Genomic DNA, 21,347 nt, shown 5'->3' on the forward strand with positions numbered 1-21,347 from the left:
AAGCAGGCAGGGGAAGAGAAAGGGAAGAAGGAATAAATGCTGCTGTAACATTATGGCTTACAACGGAAACAGATGGGAGTGAGAAATGCTTTCGTTACGATTCTCCAGCAGCATCAATTCAGCAAAGCTGTACATGGAGATGTGAACACTGCAGAGCATCCTTCATTATGTAAACAGCTCTATGGGTGCAAAGGGAGCCCGTCCCTCTGTGAATCCTGTCTCTGCGTGTCCTATTTCTATATGTGATTAAGTTCTCTGCTCTTCCATTGCAGTTAGGGTTGTTATTAGGCAAGCACATGTTATTAGGCAAGCACATGTTCCACAGGCTGGCTGTTCCGCACAGAAATGCAGGAAGAAGCGCTGCCTTCTGCTCCCAGAAACCAGCAGGATTTTTTTTCGCCGTAGCTGGAAGAGGGGGAGGTTAATATCTCAGCAGCCTCTGGCTGTGTTTTGATAAAATCCTTTGTCCAATGACTGCAAAGCATTTTGCACATACAGCAGGGTAAAGCCCCTTCAGACAGGTATTATCTGGCCTATTTTTACGGCTGAGAATTCGCAGCCTTCGGAGCCATCTGAAGGCACTGCCTTCACCTTGTGATCTGCTCGGCTGAATGAATGTGTCAGGATCGGTCCTTTCAAACCCGGCCCCAGTTCGAACACAGCCCTCCAGTCCGTCTGGGCACGGTTAGATCCTTCCTCCCTCAGCCTCCCCATCCGTATAACAGGTATGACAATCATCCTTCCCCCCCCGGGTAAACATTTCATTATGCGGTGCTGCCGAAGTACCTCGGAGGAGAGAGGACCTACAGATAAGTCTGCATTCTCATTTTGGCTGTATTTGTGTGCGTGTTTTCTGCTTTAGCTGCTCTTCTCTTTCTTTGCCTGCTCATTAGTTCTGCCTGAGTGCAGGACCTCTCCAAAAAATGCAGTGTTGGCAGCGGGCATGAATTCTTAACGACTCCTGTCTCTAATGACAGAATCCGGGGCCAGGCAGTCAGTTTGCTTGCTGGGAGAAAGGAGAGGCAGATGAGACAGTGGCTCTTCCCCTCATCGCGGGGTGAGTCTGCAAAATCACAGGAGGATCTGCAAAATATGCTCAGGTCTTGGCCTGCTTCTCATGCTGCAAGGAGAATTGCTTGGGATGGCAGACGGAAAGAGATGCCTCTCAGGCTGTTGAATTTGTTTTTAAAGCTCACTCTGGCCTCTCTCTCCCTACTCTTCTACCCAAGCAATCAACAACAGATTTTGGATTTTCAACCAAAGCTGAAAATCTTGAGCCTGACTTGCCCAGTGCCCTTTTGTGTGGTCCAGCTTAATGCAGAAGGAAGTATTAAGCGGGGGAAAAAACCCACACAAAACAGCACAACAATCAATTCAAAGAAAAAAAATGCCAAGGGTTCGATTTTACCAAACAGGAGAAGGACTTCTCCTAATGAGGAGCTTAAAATTTATTTTTAGTAGTGTTTTTGTTGCCTTTCATTCCTATTTTGTCCTTGATTCAAAGTTTCCTCGACTTTTTTGCAAATGCAGCTTGTAACGTGAGTTAGCTTCTCTTTTCACTTTATTTTTTGTTTAGAGCAGAAGGAAGTCTTGGCAAGTTATAAGAGGTAGAGGAAGGGAAAGGCATGTGAACCCTCCCTGGGTACCATTCTTTCTTTTTCATTTAATGTCAGGATTAAGAAACAAGAAAGAAGAAAAAACATTCAAAATCCTGAGAGTTCTTTGAGTTTTGATTCTTAAAAGCCAAACCAAGGAAAACTAAATTTTTTAGTGGAGGTGAAATCCTGAATTTTCAGTTTGGTGGATTTGCGCTGCAATGTCATCTGGTGGAATTGTTTTGTTCCTGATGAAATCTCAGTATGCACTGAGAAAATGTCAAGTTAATTCTGTGCTGTCCAATCCCTCTGAAACGCTCTGGTTATTTCTTTCAACTTGTCCTGGTTTCTGCTTTCCACCACCATCCTTGCAGATGCCTTTTCCCACTCCTACTCTGTTACATTAAAATTGCCACAAGAAGACAGTTTTAAATGCCCATGGGGTGTTTCCTTCCTGGATGGACTAGTTGGGGTTGAGATCTTTGTGGTTCCCAGAGCTGTTATCTCAAGCTGCCTTCCATTTCACATGCTGTTGCTGGAAAGTTTGCACTGTTTAGCTCAGGGTACCTCTCTCCACTTGTTATATGTGGAAGGGCAGATTCTGGCACTGGGATATTCCATGTGGCCCATGGAGGTCGGTCAGGTAGACTGGATCCCTTCCTGTGGCTTTGCAATAATGGAAGTTCAGCTTCCTTGGTGGCTTACTGTTCCTTGTAGCTCAGATCAGTTAAATAAATAAAATTAATGGGATCCATTTGGGGAATCTTCAGAACCACGGGTAGATCTTTGATTTGGAGGAAAGAGAAAGCTGGGAGGTGTCTTGCCCATGGATTTTGCTTTCTCTCTCAGTCCCTTCTGTGTCCATGGGCCCAGGGAAGTGAACTGGTGTTCAGCCTGGTTCTGATAGACAAGAGCACGCTGAAACACCACTGTCTTGTACTTCTGCTGATGGTCTTGACAGAGCTGTCTGAAAATCAAAGGATCTCTGCAATCTGGAGCTCCCTTCAGAGCTCTGGGAAACCTTCTTCTACATGAAGTCTGTGATGGGACTGTGGAGATGTGACTTGCCCATCCCTGGACCAGAATGTTCTGCAGAAATGTGAAGCACCCTTGATGCTGCAGACCAGCTCTGGGATGAAATATCCAATATCCATTTGTAATGAGGTCTTTGGGGATCCCTTCTCCGTGTCTTGCTGGCAGGCAGAAGTTCCCTTCTTGTCCGTGTACCTCCAGCCCCTCGAGCAGATATGTTGATTCCACATTCCTCCTGTTCTGGAGGGCAGGTTTTGAAATCCTGTCATAATTATTCACGAGCTATGATTGGAGCCCACGCTCAGAAAGACTATTTCCATCCAGGGAGGATCTGATTATAATTGTCACAGGGAAGTTTGTTTGAGATTGATCCTGTGGCAGCCTGAAATTTCTTGGCGATGCTCCTTGGGCAGGAGAATTTTGCAGGCACAAGGTCCACAGAAGGGTAAGGAAAGGGACTGGGACTGTCAGGTTTGGGGATGGAAACTGCTTTTTCTTCAGAGAAGATGGATGTGGTAGGGCTGCTCAGATGGAGAAGGAGCAGAGCAGTAGAAACTGGAATTACCTGACTGATCTTCAGGGTACCACTGTCTTCTCCACTTGAAAGGCTTGAGAAGGAGGCATGTTTTGTTCAGGGTGGTTGATTTAAATCACCCATTTTAATCATGTTTAAATCAGCAAGCAGGAAATCTTGATTTAAAAACCACGTTTTAATCTTGTATTTTAAAGTTCATTTCCTAATGAAACCTGGTTTCTCATTGGTTGGCATAATTTGGTACTATTTTTGGCAAAGCAAAAGGGGACGCGACACCCATGCATATTTATTGGCATAACTGTACAGCTTAACATATATCTGTTCTCACTTTTACATCTTTTTATTACATTGAAGAAATGGAAAACATGTAATTTCTGATTTATTAGCCACGGCTTCATTTTTTACACTTGTCTCAAGCTATACAAGGACAAAAATTAAAATGCAATTAAAAATGCATGAAGAAGGCAGTTAGAAAGTTTGTTGTTGGTATCACAGAGGGCTGAAATGAGCCTCTGCAGATAATCTACTCCGTGTGTTGGCATTGAGGAAAGATCAATTACCTCTCTCCCCCCACACAGGTGTTTGTTTAACCTTTACGTAGAAGTCTCTGGTGAAAAGTTCTGCAACTTCCCTGTATCTGTTCTAGGGAGAAAGTTTTTAGTCTTTTTTTTTTTTTAAATGTCTAAGCTTAAGCTTTCTTTGCTCCGAGTTAAATTGTTTCTTCTTCTGCCACTGAACACAGAGAACAATCGACTGCTGTCTTAATAACCTGCAAGCTGCTGGAGGATTGTTATGCCTCTGTGCCTTAGTCTTCTCCTTTTTTCTTTTTTTTTTTTTTTTCCCAGTCTGAATGAACCTAGTTCATTTAACCTTTCCTTGCCAGCTCTTCCTAAAGCTGTGATGGTTTAATTTCTTCTCCTCTGGACTGCCTCCTGCTTTTTCATCTCGTTCTGCATCTGCAGTGAAATGACTCTGGGGGTGTTTCAAGAGGAGAAATTGCTTGCCATGCCACAAAAAGTGGAACTCATTGCTATGGGATACTGTGGATGCTGAAGTTTAAATGGGTTTGGAAAGAGTTTAAGCAAAGTAATGAAAGATGTTCCTAAGCTGTGCATTGCTGAAAGGCCTTGGTAGATAGGGATAAGCAAAGGGTAAAATGCTACTGCTCTGTCTTAAGGTTTCATTGCTGGTTTTGGGGTGCCACTGCCCTAAAGGGGGTTCTACTGCCACCAGTGCACTGCTCTGCATCCATGTCATGCTGTTGTGGTGTCCTGGGAGCTTGTTCCACTGCTCTGTTTCAGAGAAGTACTGGGACATGCCCAAGTCCTCCCCCAGAGCTCCTCTTTCCACACTTCCCAGCCTCTGCCCTCCAACCAGCTGTAAGCACGCTGAGAATCAGAGCCTCAGAAAACCCGGGTGGCAGCAGGGGGTGTACGAGTTTCCTGGGATTTGAATGTTAACTAGATGCTTTTTGAGTAATGTTCTGCTCCTTCCCGTGGCAAACACAGGTGTGGGGTGGTGCTGGTGACTTTCCCTGAGCACTGCAGTGGTTGGTGCTGCCCCAGCCAGTCTGGGCTGGTGCTGTAAACAGCCTTCGGGAAGCAACATCTCTCCCTTCCCCCGAATGTGCTGGATTCGACAGCTCTCCTTTCATCTGTTCAGAAAGTGCTGAAGTGTTTCTAGCTGCTCTTCAAAAGCAATTCTGCACTGCCCAGAGGGGGCTGTGATTCACGTGGGGAGCCAGGAGGAAATGATGCTCCTCGTCTCAGCAGATGTGTGTAAACCACACCACTTCTGGCTTCAGCTCCTGAGCGAGGTGTAAATGTGAGGATGGAAATGTGGTGGCAAGGACTCTGTGGGTCATCAGCAAGGTAAGGTGCCCCGGGAAGCCATCACTTCTGGAAAGGCAAGGTTTGAGGGAGAGCACTGCTTAGCCCTGTAGCCTCTTCAAGGGTCTTCAAAAAGGTAATTGGAGTCTTTGACTTTCCTGTTTGCTGAGACCTCATGGTGCTCTGTGGTTTTCATAGGAGCACCCTGTAATTGAAGGTCTTTAGATGACAGTCCCTCTTTACTCCCATCATTCTTGGATTTCCAAATCCCTTTTTCCTTTTCAGTTTACCTTGTGGAGGGGAGCACTTTCTAGAAGGACCCTGTTTGATTTTAACTTTGCTGAGGCCACTGGAGCACAGCAGGGATGGGATAGGTCCACTGTTCCTTGGGGGATAATGAGGCCACGTCAACATCTATAGGGAAAGCTGGAATGTGGCTGCTGGTGGGCCTGGAATCATAAAATCATAGAATCCTGGAACGGTTCAGGTTGGAAGGGACCTTAGAGATCATCTAGTTCTGACCCCCACCGCCAAGGGCAGGAACACCTGGGATGGGCAAAGCAATAAATTACTCAACATCTCCCAGGTGATGATCCCAAAAGGAGAATGGACGTGTCTGAAAGAGACTTGTCACACTTATTTAATCTCTTGCACCCCTTGAAAAATGTTTGCACTAAGAGTTGTCTTTGTTTCAAGAAATAATAAAGCTGGGCAGCTTGCAAGCCGTGTACCTGCCTTCTCCCTGGTGTTCCTGTGCTTGGCAGTGCCTTTGCTTTTGCTGGAGGAGTGTGGATCTGTTTTTTAACTCTTGCTGCTCTGTGAAAGTAGGAGAGCATGCAGAGAATGAACAGTTTTGGAATCTGCAGGTAGGCAGGGGGTGCACACCAGTCCTCTCGTTTAATCTTGGGTGCTGAAGGTGATCAGAGCATTTTATAGAGACCTTTATCTGTTGGCAGCTTAATTAACTAATGGTCCCAGAAAGCTTTTAAAGAACAATTGATTTTTTTTTCACTTCAGTATTGTTATCTCTGTCCTATTGGCACCCAGGCAGCTGTGCAGGCTTTCTTGGGTGCTGAAAGCTGGTCATGGCTTCCTTTCCCAATTCTGTTTTTTATCCATAGGTTTTTGGATTAGAGATTTAGCTCCAGAGAGAATAAAATCCTCTCTGTCTGTAGCTGTGTGGGGAGCACGTGGCTGCAGCTGTAACAGCCTTAGAGTATGAATGGCACAGGGCGAGGGAAACACGCTCAGCATTGTTCTACTGCTGCCTTGCCTCGCTGTCTGGGCTCCACACCTGACCCGAGGACACACGTGAGAGCACTGCAAGATGTTCAGCCCCTCATCATGTTGTGTCTTTTCCTTGCCTCTGGGCTGAACCCAGGCCTTTTGGTTACTAGTTCTTGCAATTTTGCTGGTAGCCCTCCTGGTGATACATGTCACGTTGAACTCCCGTGTCGTGGGTGCATGTGACAGAGAGAATCACAGCCTTTATTTTAATAAAGCTTAATTCTCCTACCTCCACGAAAATATCTATGTAAGAAGACAAAGCTGAACCCTCAGGTCTAGATATGAGAAGGGTAGGGGAAGATCTCCCCCTGGGCTGTGTGTGTTTAAGCCCTTTCCCAGTGCAGGGATGTGGGCTCCTGGGATTGTTGGATTCGCTGAGACTGCTGCAACAGGGATTGCTGGGGTGAACTGGGATTTGATGAGAATTGAAGCTGGCTGTGGAAAAAAAAATTACCTGAACCCTCCTCCAGCTTCATACTAGGTTGGGTTTTGAATCATCTTTGCCAAGGGCAGAAGAAATTCATAATGGCAACTGGGGCCAGAGCAAACAGCTTTGAGACTTAGTGGAGGTCCTCCCCTTCTGCCATCCCTCCAGCTCCCCCAGACACCTGCTCATTCCTCCTTCCATCCACCCATCAACCCAGTGGCTCATCATCTGCCCAGTGAAGCACATCCACCTCTGGTCCCTCTGCCTGTCCCCCTTCCCTTCCTACAGCATCCGTGATCCTCTTCCATCATGGCAGACTATTTTCTGGAGCTGAGGGTGGTTGGGCCAGCCCTTCCTGCATCTAGTGCTCTGCAGCAAACTACTTCTCTTTTATTAAAACACAGTAGAATAGACCAGCACACATGATGGCATTTCCATGCATGAGATTGGGGTCCTTCAAGCCTGGAAGTGAGCTGAACCATTCCCTTTGCCCCCACAGACTCTGGGATAATCAAAGTTGACTTTCTTACATGTTTTAGTCCCTTGGTGGGTTCTTCTGTGCTGCTGGTGTTTGGGGAGATGATGTTGCTTTGTTTGAAACCCAGAAAGGGTCATTAAATCAGTTTGGCTTCCTGTATGGCTGGGTGAGAGCACCCCAGAAATGTAATGGGCTGCTTTCATGGGCAGCTCATGCTTGATATTTATAGAGAAATGGTGAGAAGACCCTGTTTCTTAGTCCCTCCTGCTGTTCTCTAGCTGGGGCTGAGCCTTTCTGTTAGTAAGTGAAGTGCAGACATCTCTTCACAGTAAAGGCAAAAAAAAAAAAAAAGAAAAAAACCCCTTTGCTTTCCTTCCCATCTTGTCAGGAGCACCCTGCTGTGCCCCTCCACTTTCTTCCCATCTCACAGAGGGAATGGATTCTCTCTCTCTTGGCTGTGCTCCTCACTAGAGCACTGGTTGCTGAGCATGTCCATGCAGCCCTACTGTATCACTTCAGCTGGCTTTTAATAGCTAGCAAAAAGCAAAGTGCAATGGTCTGGGGGGGGAAGAGAGGGGATTTGGAAGACCTGGGGTTAAGTCTTCGTTGTGTTTTGGGTTTACTGGATAGCCTTGGAAAAGTCACTGCTGTGCATCAGCTCTCTACCTGTAAGCATCAGTGTGGTCTGGCCAACTTCTTCAGTATATTAAATGGTCGTTGTGTGTTGCTTTTAACCATATTCCATCCACGGAGGAAAATATGTAGGTGTTGAAGCAAAGGTCACTTTGAAGCTGAGCCTCAGCCGTTTGTGTTTCTCAGTAATATGACCCATGCTTTATGTTACAGGCTGCAAATACTGCAAAAGGCTATTTTGAGCCCTGCTAGCTTTAATTGAGATCCAGGCTCCTACTAGTCCTTGCAAAATGAGCCTGACACTCTGCACTCTGTCGTTCTAGTGGGAAAATGGGTTTCTTGAGCTTTTCGGCTGTGCTTTGGAGAGATGTTTGTGGTCCGAGGTGTCACTGAAAGAACAGGGGCCCTGGCTCTGCAGGGCTTGTTGGATGTGTGTCAGAATTCTGCTTTCGTTTTCTCTCTGGCCACGCAAGAAACTCCGGTGAGAAATTGCTCGGTTAAAAATTTGGGGGGACACTCCATGGCAAGCCCATGGGAGAATCCATTTCCCAAGCCTCCTCTTGTCTGCAGGGGCTATTAGGAGATTCATTTATTCTGCCTGAAGCCTGCAGGTTTATAAACACGGGCTCTTTTCTTCAGCTGAGTTGAAAGGAACAACTTCCATTTGATTTCCTTTGGGACTGGTGCTGGCTGTCTCTATCACTCAGTTTAGGAGTGCAGCAGTGGGGAGAAGAGGGGAGGTGGGAAAGCCAGGGGGGCACGGAGAGGGTCTTGCTTTGTGCTGGACTAGGAAAACCTGCATTGTGGCAAGGATGGGTAGAAAATCTCATGACTAAACTTATGCTGCTGCAGCACAAAAGGATTGGCCCCATTAGAACTCTTACTGCAGCATCCCTGGGGTAGGTGGGTGGATGAGGAAGGGACTGGGGACTTGACTGGGCTTTTAGGCTCAGCTGAACTACTCAGCTTTGGAAGGTGGGGGCAAGGGGCAGCTTTCCCTGGGCTGGTGCAACACCTAGAAGAAAACACTGGCATTTCTGGGGCCTCTGAACGTCACCAGTGTGTTGAAGATGTCTTTGAGCTCATGGCTGAGAGATTCTACCACAGGGAAACCCACAGTGTGAGAGGTTGCAGAACTGAGGCTGGAGAAAACCTGTGGGATGGCTTCTCTTTCCATTTTCTTTTTCCTGTGCCATACTCGGGGAGATTCAAATACCCTTGGGACCTGTTCAGGTCTGAGGCTTCTCAGTCAGTCTGTAGCTGGCGGGGACACTTTCACCTTGCAGGAGGATTGAAAGGCTTTTCACTGGAGCTCCTCACCCTCCTGCACAGGGATCGAAGGGTTGTGCTCCCTGGCTTGTGAGACAGAATGACTGCAGTTGCTGTGAGAGAGCAGGAAATCATCCCTGTAAAGCTGTCCAGAAAGCCTTGAATTCAGGTACAAGCCTCATGTTTATAGGAACATAAAAGGAACCATGGAAACTAAATGTGGGTCAGAGCACCCGCAGATAGAAAAATCAGAGGGGTTGCAGTGTTACCTTAATTTCTCCACCTTTGGATTTCTTGTGCTGGTTTCAAACCTGCCTGGGGTCCTAGGCTCCAGGATCCATAGGAGGAAGGAATTTTCTGGGGAAGGCAGTGAGGAAAAGACCTCATCTAAATGCTGTTCCACGAGGGTCATGCTGCTCAGTGGTACGTGAGATGTGCTGGCTGTGACGTTCCCGTTGAGCCCCAAGGGAGATCAGGTGCCTGGAGAGGAATGAGGAGCCTTACACGCACTGTTGACATGGAACTTAAACTTTGCTTCCTCCCATTCCCTTTTCCTGGAGGATTACCCTGTGCAGCTCTGCGTGCCCTCCTGGACCCTTCGCAATGATTCAGCTGCTCTGCAGTCCCCAGCTTCATCACGGGGAAGCTTCTTCACCTAGCTGCTGCCAGCATGCTTTTGGCGACCCTGGGTGTCCTGTCAGCTGTTACAGGCCATTAAAGGATTTGTTTCTCGGTGTATGAAAAGGCTTAATTCAATTCTCATTCTCTCCTGGCATTCCTCGGAGGTGAGCGCGTCCCCTCGGCATGAATCCTCCAATGCCGCTAATTGACTTGAAAGTAGCTCGTGTCTCCTTGGAAATGTCACCCAGCCCTTTTCAAGTGCAATTCCAGGCAATCAGGATCAATATGTTTCTTTAGCTAAGGGTATTAGCACATGACTGACAGCCCTGCGGCATTAGCTTATTCATATGGACTTCCAGATGCTCATTTTTCTTCCCTGTCTCAGCTCCAGCCCCAGTAAGGAGGGAAAGAACTTGGAGTGGAGCCATGCCGTGAGCTGCAGTTGTTCACAAAGCACAGGTGGGTATGGTGCTGCCTCTCCCACCCCAGCCCCAAATCCATAGGGTGCTCTCATCCCTGTCTCTCAGGCGAAGTCAAACTGTGTCACCCCGTCCACTTGTTCATCCCATCACGGCCTCGAGATGTTCCAGAAAGGAATTTCTCCGTCCGTGTCAGTCAGCGTGGCGCTTCGTTTGACCTAAGAGAAGGTGTCAGTATATTTTGGCAGCACCTCTGCACGGAGAGTATTGTCAGTGTAACCATCCCTCCTCGGGTCCCAGCCCCCTCGTGCTCCCAGGGAGGCTGTGGTCTGCAGCAGAGGATTTCCCCTGCTTTCCTCATTGTATGGCAATGATGGGATGGTCCTGGTGACCAAAACGTTTGGGATTTCATTACATTTTTCATCAAGCAGACATTCTTCTGCTTTCTTGCCTCAGAAATGTTTGTGAATTCTTCTTCCCAGCACCCTGTGAGGAAGGGGAGTGCTGCTCTCTCTGCTTAGAGATAGGGGGTGAAAGCACTGGGAAATGAATTTAGAGGAGCTTATGAAAGCACTTGAGGCAGTGCTTCTGTGAGTGAATTCAATCTGAGCCCAGGTGCCCTCTGCTTTTCTTGCCTCCCCTTCAATAAAAGTGCCATGTACCAGCTCTGCTCCTCTGGAAAGACTTCCCACCCCTTCTGCACCCCACCTGTGCTTCTCTCCTTGGGAAGCAGAGTGGAACATACCCCCAACTTTGGGAAACACTGACTTCAGAGGACTTAGAAGCAACAACTCAGAAACAGATCATAGAATATTTCAGCTTTTCAAAGAGACCAAGAGCCATGTCCTAGGTGAGATGACATTTCTCAGACTCGACTCTTCTGGTTCCCTGCTACCCTGCCCTGCAGCTGGTGGTGCTCCCAGCTCTCCAAGAGCTGCTCCCTGGCTTCGGCACTTGTTAGAGCCGCAAGGAGAAGAAACCTGAAGTTGGCTCCCAAGAGGCAAATTTAACATACAGAGGAACAAGGTGTGCTGCACTGGAGTGCTGGGAAAACTTTGAGGGCTTCTCTGCCACGCTGTGAATTGGAGCGCAGGGCTGGTGATGGCACGTCATGTGCTGCCACCTGGGATTTGTAACTGCTGCAGAGGCAGAGGTGGGGAATCTGTGTCAGGGAGCTGCTGGGAGCGTGATCCCGAAAGGCACATCAAGAGATGAACGAGAAAGCCTGGAAGTTTTAATCCATGAGGCTGCCTGGATAATACCTGCGCGTGTGTTTGAGTGTTGAGTTCCCCTGAAGCGAGCCAGGAAGGAGTTAAAACGTGCCCTGAGGCAGCCAGAAGAAGTGCATCCGAAACTCTGGCAATCAGAGGCAAGCAACAATTATTAACGCCTCGGCATTTAATGTGGCAGATCGCTTACGCCCCCAGTTATGTCGTGTGTTCAATTCCAGAGCTCTCGCAGTTGTCAGTCAGCAGGTCCATAGATCATGGCGACCTTAGCATCGTGTCAAGGGGCTTCGCTCCATCAGGGATAATGAGCATCTCCCACCGGCTCCTTCCCATCATTCATTTGGGATCCAGAAGTTCATCATGCAAATGGCAAACAATGTTAATTTTCTGCAAATAATTCCTCCAGATGTCCGCAGGATTCCAGCACTCCTTGCCCAGAACAGTAAAATATGTTTGTCTTCCTCCCTATAATTCATCACCAGGCACACAAATCTCCCCAAAGTCTCTATAAACAAAGCGGGAAGCAGAGTGCTGAGGATAATAGTTCACTGCAAACATGTCTCCTAGTTTCACCACGCTACACCCAAGAAAAGGAGCGGTGGAAGACGTCCAGAAGTTTCTTCTCATGTGTGCTGACTTTGACTGCATTTAGTCTTCCAAAATGCAGTGAGTGTGATGGTCTGAGCCAAGCCTCACACGAACACGAGTCAGTGTGTGAGCAGAAACTCAGGAGGAATTTTTCTGGGCTTAAAATTTAGGTCTGGCGTGCTGGAATGGCTCAATCTGGAGTGAAACCTGCTGCAAAAAACCTTGTCTGCATCACTAGGGGACTCTCCATCAGATCCATGCTTTATCATGGATCTGTATCATGCTGTGTTTTCTGATGAGTACTAAAGCAAATAGCCAGAGTTTGGTTCCTCCAAGAATTTCTCAGCTCCCTGGACTCCAGATCCAGCCAAAAATACATGAAGAACTCAAATCCATGGAGATTTGGGCCGCAGAGCACAAGAAGCAGTTTTGGCTTGGACAAATTTGGAGAAATGATACAAGAATTGGCTCCAGCCAGTCTGTCTGGAACAGAGCACACCCCAGATGAGGCAGACAGAAAAATGCCTGTATTTTTGACTCACACCAGAGGTCAGCAGGCAGCCACAACCCAAATCCAAGGAGGATCGCAAAAATCCCATTTCCAAGTAAAGTTCAGGAGAATTTGAGGGCACCCAGGTTGGCCTTAGGCTTGAAAAGCCTCTTTTGGGTTTTATTTGGTTGGATATGTAGAAATATACTCTTGATTTGGTTGGGTATGCAGAAGTGTATGTACTGTTTTATTTTGCTGGACGTGGACAAAAACAAGGACATCCCAAACTTCTTCCTCCTCCAGCTGCTGAGAGCACCCAACCACGTGCTCCTGCCTCCTGTTGGCACCCATCAGCAGTTAGAGTCGACCTGCAGGGCTCAGTCCTGAGCCACAACATGGAAATGCCCTGATCTTGGAGCAAAACTTGTGTGTGCCGGAGGAGAGAGCATCCAAAACTCCATGGGAGGTCTTGCGAGGGCACAGCTGGGCAGGGTGGGTGAGTCACCTTACAGAGAACAGGTGGGTCTTGTTGCTCTGCTCTCTGGTTTTCCACCACTCCAGCAGGCCCAGCTTTGCTGTGGATTTTTGCTCTCCATTCCCCAGCTCCTGCCAGCCCTGGAAGCACGGGCCCGCTCCCTCCCTCGCTGACCTTTTCTCACTGGACGGGTTTTTAAAGGTCCCTCTGAGCAGCAGCTGCCGTGTGGCTTTTTGGTTTTTTGGTGTTTTTTATGATGGGCCTGGAAATTAATTTCTTTTTCACTGGCGTTGGACTATCCATTCCCCATGTCACAGTGCAGAATGAGCTCGTAACTCTCTCGACTGCCTCGCGGCTGAGTTATGGGGTCTTCTGCAGCGTAGCCCAAAGGGTTTAATTTAACAGTGGATGTTTGAAGAAAGCAATGGAGTTCTGACAAGTGTATGGTGCTTTTGCTGTCTGTACACTCGGAAAGCTTTTTTTTTTAATGTTTGACTGAAAGATTCCTTGTTTTAAATTAAGCTCAGGATTTCTTGTCCTTTCCACAGGTAGGATTGGGTTTGGGTGGTTTTTAACCTTTCCTTTTTGTTTGTCTGAAGACTGTAGCCATGTCTCCATCCTCTCTACGCTCAGCATCACAAATGCTTTCCATCCTTCTTTGCCAGCTCTCTCCTATAGATTTCCAGTCACTGTTGTCTGTCTCCTCTGGACTGTCTCCAATTGTTCACACCGTCTGGGAGATCAGCATCCCAAACTGGACAACATGTTCCAGCTGGGACCGTAACAGGGCAGAGGGCACGCAAGGGTAATTTGGACTTACTTACACATGACATCTTCTTTGTGCTTCGATCCTGGTTGCCCTTGGCGTGATCTTGAGCCTGTTTTGGGGCAAGTGGGGTGAAGTGTTTCAGTTACTGTCTGGGCCACCTGTTGTGGTCTCCTTGTCACCATACATGGGCACTAATAAGGCCATCTGTTGTAGGAACCTGTGTCTCGGATCGGGGATGCTCGGGTGAGCTAATATGAAAGGACAAAAAGCGCTGGCTGCTCGCAGGAGCTGGAGCTTGTTAACCCCCCTGCAGATGCTCCTCCATATACTTCCCTTCGTGAGACCATTTTAATGTGCCTGTTAATGTGCATCCTGTGCTGAATCCCACCTTAGATGATTTGCCATGGCTTTCCCAAGTGTCCGTGTGCAGCCGGATCGAGCTGGTCTTGCGTGTCCAGAGACTGGAGGAGCCACCAGTGACTTGGATTTAAACCCCTGTATAAGATATGGTTTGAGGTCAGTCCCTGGCCATGCCACTGGTCCCTTTTCTGCCTGTTTAATGTTCCTTCCCTATGGGAGGCAATTGGTGATGTTGTGTCCACTAGAGCGCTCTTCTCCTTGCGGAACTGTGGAGGAGCCACGGGGAAAGAAACCTCATCCCTAGCTCTGCCTTTGTCATTTCCCCTCACAACCATCAGCTGACTCATGCTTTTTTAAGGCCCAGCTTGTTTTTGGTCCCCTTAATGAGTAATAACATCTTAGTGACACTGTCCTGTGGCTTTGTCCCTTGCAGGGCAGCATCTAATCCTGTGGTGTTTGCTCAGTTGAATGGGTCACTAGTTTTGCTGGACTTGCATAAAGGACATGATATGGATCTGAAGGGCTGGGCTCTTGCAAGAAGGTGATTATAGACTCACAGAATCATTTAGATTGGAAAAGACCTCTAAGATCATCGAGTCCAGCCATTAAACCAGCACTGCCAAGTCTCCAAGAGTCTTGGGGACTAAACCATGTCCCCAAGTGACACATCCACATGTTTTTTGGACACTTCCAGGGATGGTGATTTCACCCCTTCCCTGGTCAGCCTGTTCCAGCCTTGAACACCCTTTCAGTGGAGAAATTTTTCCTAATATCCAATCTAAACCTCCACTGGCAAAGCTTGAGGCCATTTCCTCTTGTCCTATCCTTTGTTACCTGGGAGAAGAGACCGACCCCCACCTGGCTACAACATCCTGTCAGGCAGTTTGTAGGGAGTGATGAGGTGCCCCCTGAGCCTCCTTTTCTCCAGAGTAAACAACCCCAGCTCTCTCAGCTGCTCCTCACTGGACTTCTTCCTCCATCTTGACTTTGGGCTGTGGAGGGCAAAACTGAGGCATCCAGCTGTGAAGCAGGATGGCAAATAAGAGTCACAAACAGGGCAGGATTTGATCCCAGCCTGCCTGCTTGTAAGCCAGCCCATCTGGAGGTGGAAGAAAGAGCAGGTCCAGCTGGAAAAGGTGAGTAGGAACCCTCAACCTCCTGGGGAAAGGAGGGACTGAGGTCCTTGAGTTGTTCTCCTCTTGTTCAGGACTGGGCCTAAACTAGAGCAGAGATCTGACAAACCCTGAAGACCTTACAACATTCCAGCAGCAGGGATGGAAATGCAGATTGACTGTGATGCTCTGGTGTAACTCCTCAGGTGATGCTTTGTGTAGCCTCTGTCTCAGTGGAAATGACCGGAGACCCCGAGAAATCCTTAGTGTTTCTCAGGATTCACCCCCAAAATGAGTAAGTAAATCAGTGTAACTGGCTTGGCTTGCCTTTAGCAGTGTATTTTAGGCAATCATCTCTTTCTGGAGTCACTTGGACCCTGTTTGCAGTCCAAACACTGACAAGTTCTGTGGGACAGCCCCTGTCTCCACCTCAAACGTGTCTCCTGGAGTCAGACGATTAGATGAGACTCTTCTTCATCTAAGTGCTTTTTTTATCTTTCTAATCTGTGGAGGGAAGCTGGCAGATATCATCTTTGAAGGTAAGGAAAATGGAGCCAACGTTTTGTATTCCAGAAATCTCATTATTTTCCAACTAATATGCTGATTTTAGATGCTGGGGTTTGGCAGTGAGACAAAGGTCATTGCTGAACAAAGCAGAAGCAGGTCCATCCTGGAGAAGCCTGCATGGGTAAAATATGCATTTTCTATGGATGGAAAACATGAATTCTCTGGGTCATGTCAAGGAATGAAGCATGGTGGGTAATTTCCCTTTGGCTCTGACTTGATGAAAGCTTTTACGAGAGGAAAAAGTGTGTTTTAAGAAGTTACTTGATACTTATCTGTCCACAGTGCTTTTCCCAGGCTGGATTTGGGGAGGGATTATCTCAGATTTTCATTTAGTTTTGAAATCCTGGGTATTGGTTTTATAAACTAAAACCCCTTCGCAGCAGGTTGCTTGTTCTGCCTTGTTGTTTTAGCTTGATGCATAGGAAGGAATTTAAATTTCCTGAGCGGATGGGGCCCGGGCCTCGCCGGGGTAAATCGGCATCGTTCAAATATTTAAAGGCAGATGCATCAATACTGGCAGCTGAGGATCTGGCTTACTTTGATTAAAATCTGATTGAGATTACTCAGCCTTGCCAAGGGACTTGGATTACCAGTCTATAAAAAGAAGAGGAGGAGAGGAGAGGACATTAAATATAAAAATAATCCAATGAAGGACGTGAAACTCAACTCGCTGCAAATTGAACAGTAATGAAAACATCCTCCTTAAGCAGGTGGAGCAGCAGGGCTTGCAGGCAAGCAGTGGGCTTGGAGCTGGGGCTGAGGTAGAAATATTGCTCCTGGGTTTCTCGTGGGCATGGCCTCATCTTTTAAAGGCAGATTTTTTTTTTTTTTCAAAGGAGGGCCTTGCTCATTAAAAAATCCCCGCGGAAACATTGCGGGAGGAGATGTGGGTGACAAATCCTTCGGAAAATCCTTGCCTCTGCTTCCTCAGGAGACCTGGGCTAGTGCCAAATCTCGCTAGCAAAGAGGTGATTGAAGCTGAGGAACAGAAAATCAACTCTCTTACAGATTTCAGAATGTGAAATGTGCTTTTGTCTTTAGGGCTTCTTACAGGGGTTGAATTTCAACTCTCTGCTTCCATTGCAGCATTTTTTTTTGCCCTGACTCTTCATTCTTTTTTAAATGTAAAGAGTATTTAAGGGCTGCTGTTAGGCTGTGGGATCAGGCTCAGTGGCCAGCGATTGATGGGAACACTGCACCAAGCCTTTTGCTTACTGGGCCGTTTCAGGAGTCTGTCAAACAACTTGGCTCGTGTCTGGATTTCCCAAGACTTCCAGTGCTTATGGTCCCTAAACCCTGGTCTAGTGGAAGGTGTCCCTGCTCATGGCAGGGGGGGTGGAACTAGGTGATCTTTAAGGTCCCTTCCAACCCATTCTGGGGTTCTATGGTTCCCTGTGCTCCTGTGAAGTGCTGTAGCTATTGGTAGGGCTGGCACACTTGGTTTTGGAAGCCCCCAAACCCCACTGAGGATAGCAGATTTCTCCCTCCATTTTATGGAGCATGCTGGCCTGCTGGGATGGGAAGCACATCCCTTGCTGATCTCTGTAGAGGACACATGAAGGAGATCTATGGAAGTTGCAGGGCTTGAGTGTCCTTTTGTATCCAAGACAGGCCATGGTGAGCTATCTTGTACAGGACCTCTCTGCAGAGACTGGAAGATGCTTTGGCTACGTCAGAGGGCTCTGGGAGCCTGGAGAGTGGGGCTGAGTGCCCTTAAAACACAATATTAGAATCCTAGAATGGTTTGGCTTGGAAGGGACCTTAAAGATCATTTTGTTCCAACCCCCCTGCCACGGAGGGGTGACATAAGCTGAGGCATCTCAGAGTGCCGAGGGGAAGGCAAAGGGGTGGTTGTGGGACCTCCTGGGCAATTACATCCATGGATGGTCAGAGATATCGCCTGAGTGCCCCGGCAGTGATGCCAGTCTGTCTGGGTTTCTTTAATCAGAAGCAGGGTCAGATGAGGATAAGATTGTGTTCTAATAAGTATTTGTCAGCGAGTGCTTTCCCTTCTCCCCCCTCCCCCTCGATATTGTTAATTTTCCTTGCGGTAACACGTGCGTTCTTCAGCTTCTGCTGCTCCATGTGTCGTGCTCCGTTACTCCGTCTCACTCGGAGCCACGGAGGGAGCGGGAGGAGCACTGCCAAGGCTTTTTCTGGGAATTTGCTCTGGCCCTGCTGCTTCCCTGAGAGTGCTCAACTGATGTGTTTTGTTTGCAGGGGGAATAAAATGCTCAGCTGTCAGCTACCTGAAAGGACAGTGCAAGACCGAGGCAAGGACCAGCTGCTCCTTTGGCTCCGTGTGCAGGTGCCCACACAGCCAGGGTAAGCTTTGGACGATGGCTTTTGGGAGAGGAAAGTTGCTAAGCAGTAAAATGTGACCTTCTTGCCCTGTTTTAAAAGATGTGAGGCTTTGCTTGAGGCATCCTTAAAATAAAGGTGGATCCCCCTCACCTTTCCCAGGTGGGGAAACCACGGGGTACAAACAGCTGTGATACCCCGTGGAAGGGCACCCCTCTCTTTCTGGAGACGTGACTGTGTTTGCACCGGGTGTGAAACAGTGTTTGAAAACATTGTTAATTGAAATGCACTGGCGAACACGTTTTTCAGACACCTGCTTTCTTGCTGGAGACAGGATTATCCCTTCCCAGACTGAATGGCTGCAGGGAAGGTGGAGCTGCAGGCAGTGCTCTCTGCAGCACCTGGGCCCTGCGCTGGTTAACGTGAGGCTGAATTTCTGATGACTCAGAAGGGAGCTTGGCTGCCCCTCAGCTGTTTGCAGATCTGAGGATCAGTGGGTATGAACCAGCACTGCGTTGAACAGAGCTGGGACCAAAAGCCAACTCAGTCTTGAAAGTGCCTATAAAAACAAGCAAGGTTTTTAGGGTTCCCAAGTGTCATGTTTGCACAGGGCACTCGCAGGCAAGTCCCAGAAAAATAATGAAGTGGATACTAGGCAGGGATTCTTGCTGCTCACTTCAGTTTCTTTCAGGCCATATGAGGGAGTGGGGGAAATTTGAACCATCTGATGTATGTTAGTAATGAGAGATATGAATGTTGTGTATAAACAGGGGCTTTACCACTGCAGGAGCTGGTGATATTGAGTATCTTATACTTTCTGACTTATAAGTCCTTCCTGGTCTGGCATCTTCTGTCAAATATTTTTGTACACAAAGCCTGAGGAATATTTGATGGGAAAGCCCCCTTTTCTTGTGGGACATGCCTGGAAGCCTTTGCTACCAGGCCACAGCAACTTCAAAGCTCTTGGCCACCAAAGTGGGCCAGAATGACACAGGATTGGTAAACAGTGGTCTCTGGTTTGTGTAGCTCCATGACCCACCCCTGTTCCTGCAGCACCTCTGTGCTCGCTCAAGGTGTTTCACCTCAGCTCTGAGTTATCTTCAGGTTGTTCTCTGAGCTCCTGGGCTGTGCTTGACCCACTGTCCCACCTGGATTTTTTCTCTCTGAGGTCTCTAAGAATTGGACAGGGCAGCTGCCCACACTCAGTTGTAACACCCTTTCCTTCTTGCCTTTTTTTCCCCCTGAGAAAACAGGGTTAACGTGGTTTTGGCTCCTTTTTGCCCACTCCTAATAACTTTCCAACCTGATGGCTGATTGCAGCTGTTCGTGCCAGAGATCTTAAAGATAACAAGTTCCTACCAGCTTGATATAAATAGAAGGCCAGGGAGAAGACTTTATCTTTGCCCCTCTATGCAAGAAGAGTTCAATCCTTATCAGTCCAAGGGCATCTGTGTGTGAGAGAAGGAGGAAGAGAGATGTTATGAGTGCCTGTGGGGAAAACTGCGCTTGGAGACAGTGTTCTACTGCATCCTGGGGAATCCCACCAAGATGTCTAAATCCATGTAAATGGAAGTACTGCTGGCCCTGAGATGGGCTGAGCCCTGTGTGAGGCTTTCTGCTGCTTGCTTTCACCACAGCCTTTCATCAGAGAATGAAAACAGTGATGTGCGTGGTGTTGCCGGCCTGACTCTGAGGAGGAAGCTCAGGAACAGGAGCCTGGCACAGGAGCAGAGGGTTGCAGCCTGCTTCCTGGGGGGATGAGGCTATTTTAGCCTCTGGCTAGTTGATGGGACATCTTTCTGTTGCAGCAGCACTTGCTTTCCCTGGAGGATAATCCCTGTTTCTCAGATGGGCCTCTGGCTCATCACCCAGCTCCTTTCCTGCCCTCTTTGCCTTCTACAGTAAGCTGTTTAATCAAGGGTGTATCAAAATCCATCTGTCTACGCTGGTGTCGACAACTTGGCTTCAGGGACATTTTAAATCATTTTCTTACTGCATTGTGTAGTGGATTTTGTTGCTGAGAGAATGGAAAGCAGGGCAGCAAAGGTGTTTTAATTACATCTGATTGTGGCATCTTGTAGAGTTGCCCTGTCAGTTGTTCTGGCACAGCACCATTTAGAGCCTGCTTTTGCCAGCACAGGCATGTTAGCTGGGGATTTACTGATCACAGAGGAAATCATTGCTATTTTCCACTCCTTCCATCATCTTGGGGCTGTGTCTTCTTTCTCTAGCTTGCTTCTGTGGCATCAACTTCTTCCACATTAGAGGATTTTAGTCCTTCCTTTCCATGTCACTTGGAAGCAGTGAAAACCACAGTCACCTGCCTGTTGTCTGAGTGTCATATCTGGGCAGAGCAGAGGTGCTTTGCTTGCTCTAAGAACCTGTGTTGCTGCAAGAGAAACGTCCCTCTGAACCTTTCCCCAGCTCACATCTGCGTTTCACAGCCTGTCAACATAAAACCAGCTTCCCTTTTTCTGAATCAGGCAGGGGAAGATTGGAATGATGTCTCCAGCAAGACTATTTGGAAGAAGGAGGGAATGAGACAGGGAAAGCTGTTGGTCTTGCTGGGCTGGGACACCCTGATCAGACCCATGGGGCCAGATCAGCGGGTGGAGTAAATCCTGGGAAAGGCAGGAGTGTGGTAGGTGCAATAAAGCACATTTTTGGAAGTGCCTGCTCACCACACAACAGGAACTGCAGCTCGTACACGTTGATATGCCAAGAACTATCGTACCTGTCCATGTTTTAGGTGTATTTGCACTGACACTCGGGGCTGGTGGTTTGTGCAATGCTGCCTGCGTGTTTTCTGGAGCGTTCGGCAGGTAGCAGCTCCCAGTGCCCTTACTTTGACCTGCCTTCCCAAAGTGTTTAACAGGCAGTAACTGTTTGAATCTAACCTGGGGTTTGGAGGAAGGAGAGTCTGAGGAGGAGGGTGGAGTTAGTGTCATTTTTCTGTATAACTGCTAATATGTGCTTCTTACCAAAGCTTTTGGCTCTGACTTAATAGGTACCAATCCACAATTTTTCAATGCTAGAGCGTGTTTGTGGTCCTGACAACACTCATCTGTGTCATTTCCTCCTCTTAAATGGATATAACCTCAGCTGCAGATTAGAAGTGCTTTGTTTGTGATTTCTAGGTGCTCTACACTTGATGCATCATCTTTTGACAGACACGGGGCAAACTCTGCTCCTCCCTTCTGGCCTGGGTTGCAATGATGGATTAAGTAGGTAAGTAATAGAGTGGTAATGAGATAACCACTGACTTCGAGCATTAACGTGGGAATAAATGAAGTTACCATCCAGAACTAATGGCCTGAACTATCACTGGGTT

General features: G+C 47.8%; 1 long non-coding RNA gene across 5 annotated transcripts in view; it reads left to right on the plus strand.

Moving 5' to 3' along the window:
- The window catches only part of LOC116791242, a 47,898-nt gene that overhangs the window by 7,763 nt on the left and 18,788 nt on the right, over positions 1 to 21,347 (plus strand). For 3 of the 5 annotated variants that reach the window (XR_004358658.1, XR_004358662.1, XR_004358659.1), the window contains exons 3-4: positions 17,936 to 18,040; positions 21,154 to 21,244. This is a non-coding gene — a long non-coding RNA (uncharacterized LOC116791242). Of the gene's footprint in view, positions 1 to 551; positions 726 to 1,016; positions 1,058 to 17,935; positions 18,041 to 21,153; positions 21,245 to 21,347 lie in introns of those variants that run through there. The other 2 variants (XR_004358660.1, XR_004358661.1) reach the window with 2 other exon arrangements.

The sequence above is a fragment of the Chiroxiphia lanceolata genome, chromosome 9 (assembly GCF_009829145.1).
Source record: "Chiroxiphia lanceolata isolate bChiLan1 chromosome 9, bChiLan1.pri, whole genome shotgun sequence".
NCBI classification, from domain to species: domain Eukaryota; kingdom Metazoa; phylum Chordata; class Aves; order Passeriformes; family Pipridae; genus Chiroxiphia; species Chiroxiphia lanceolata.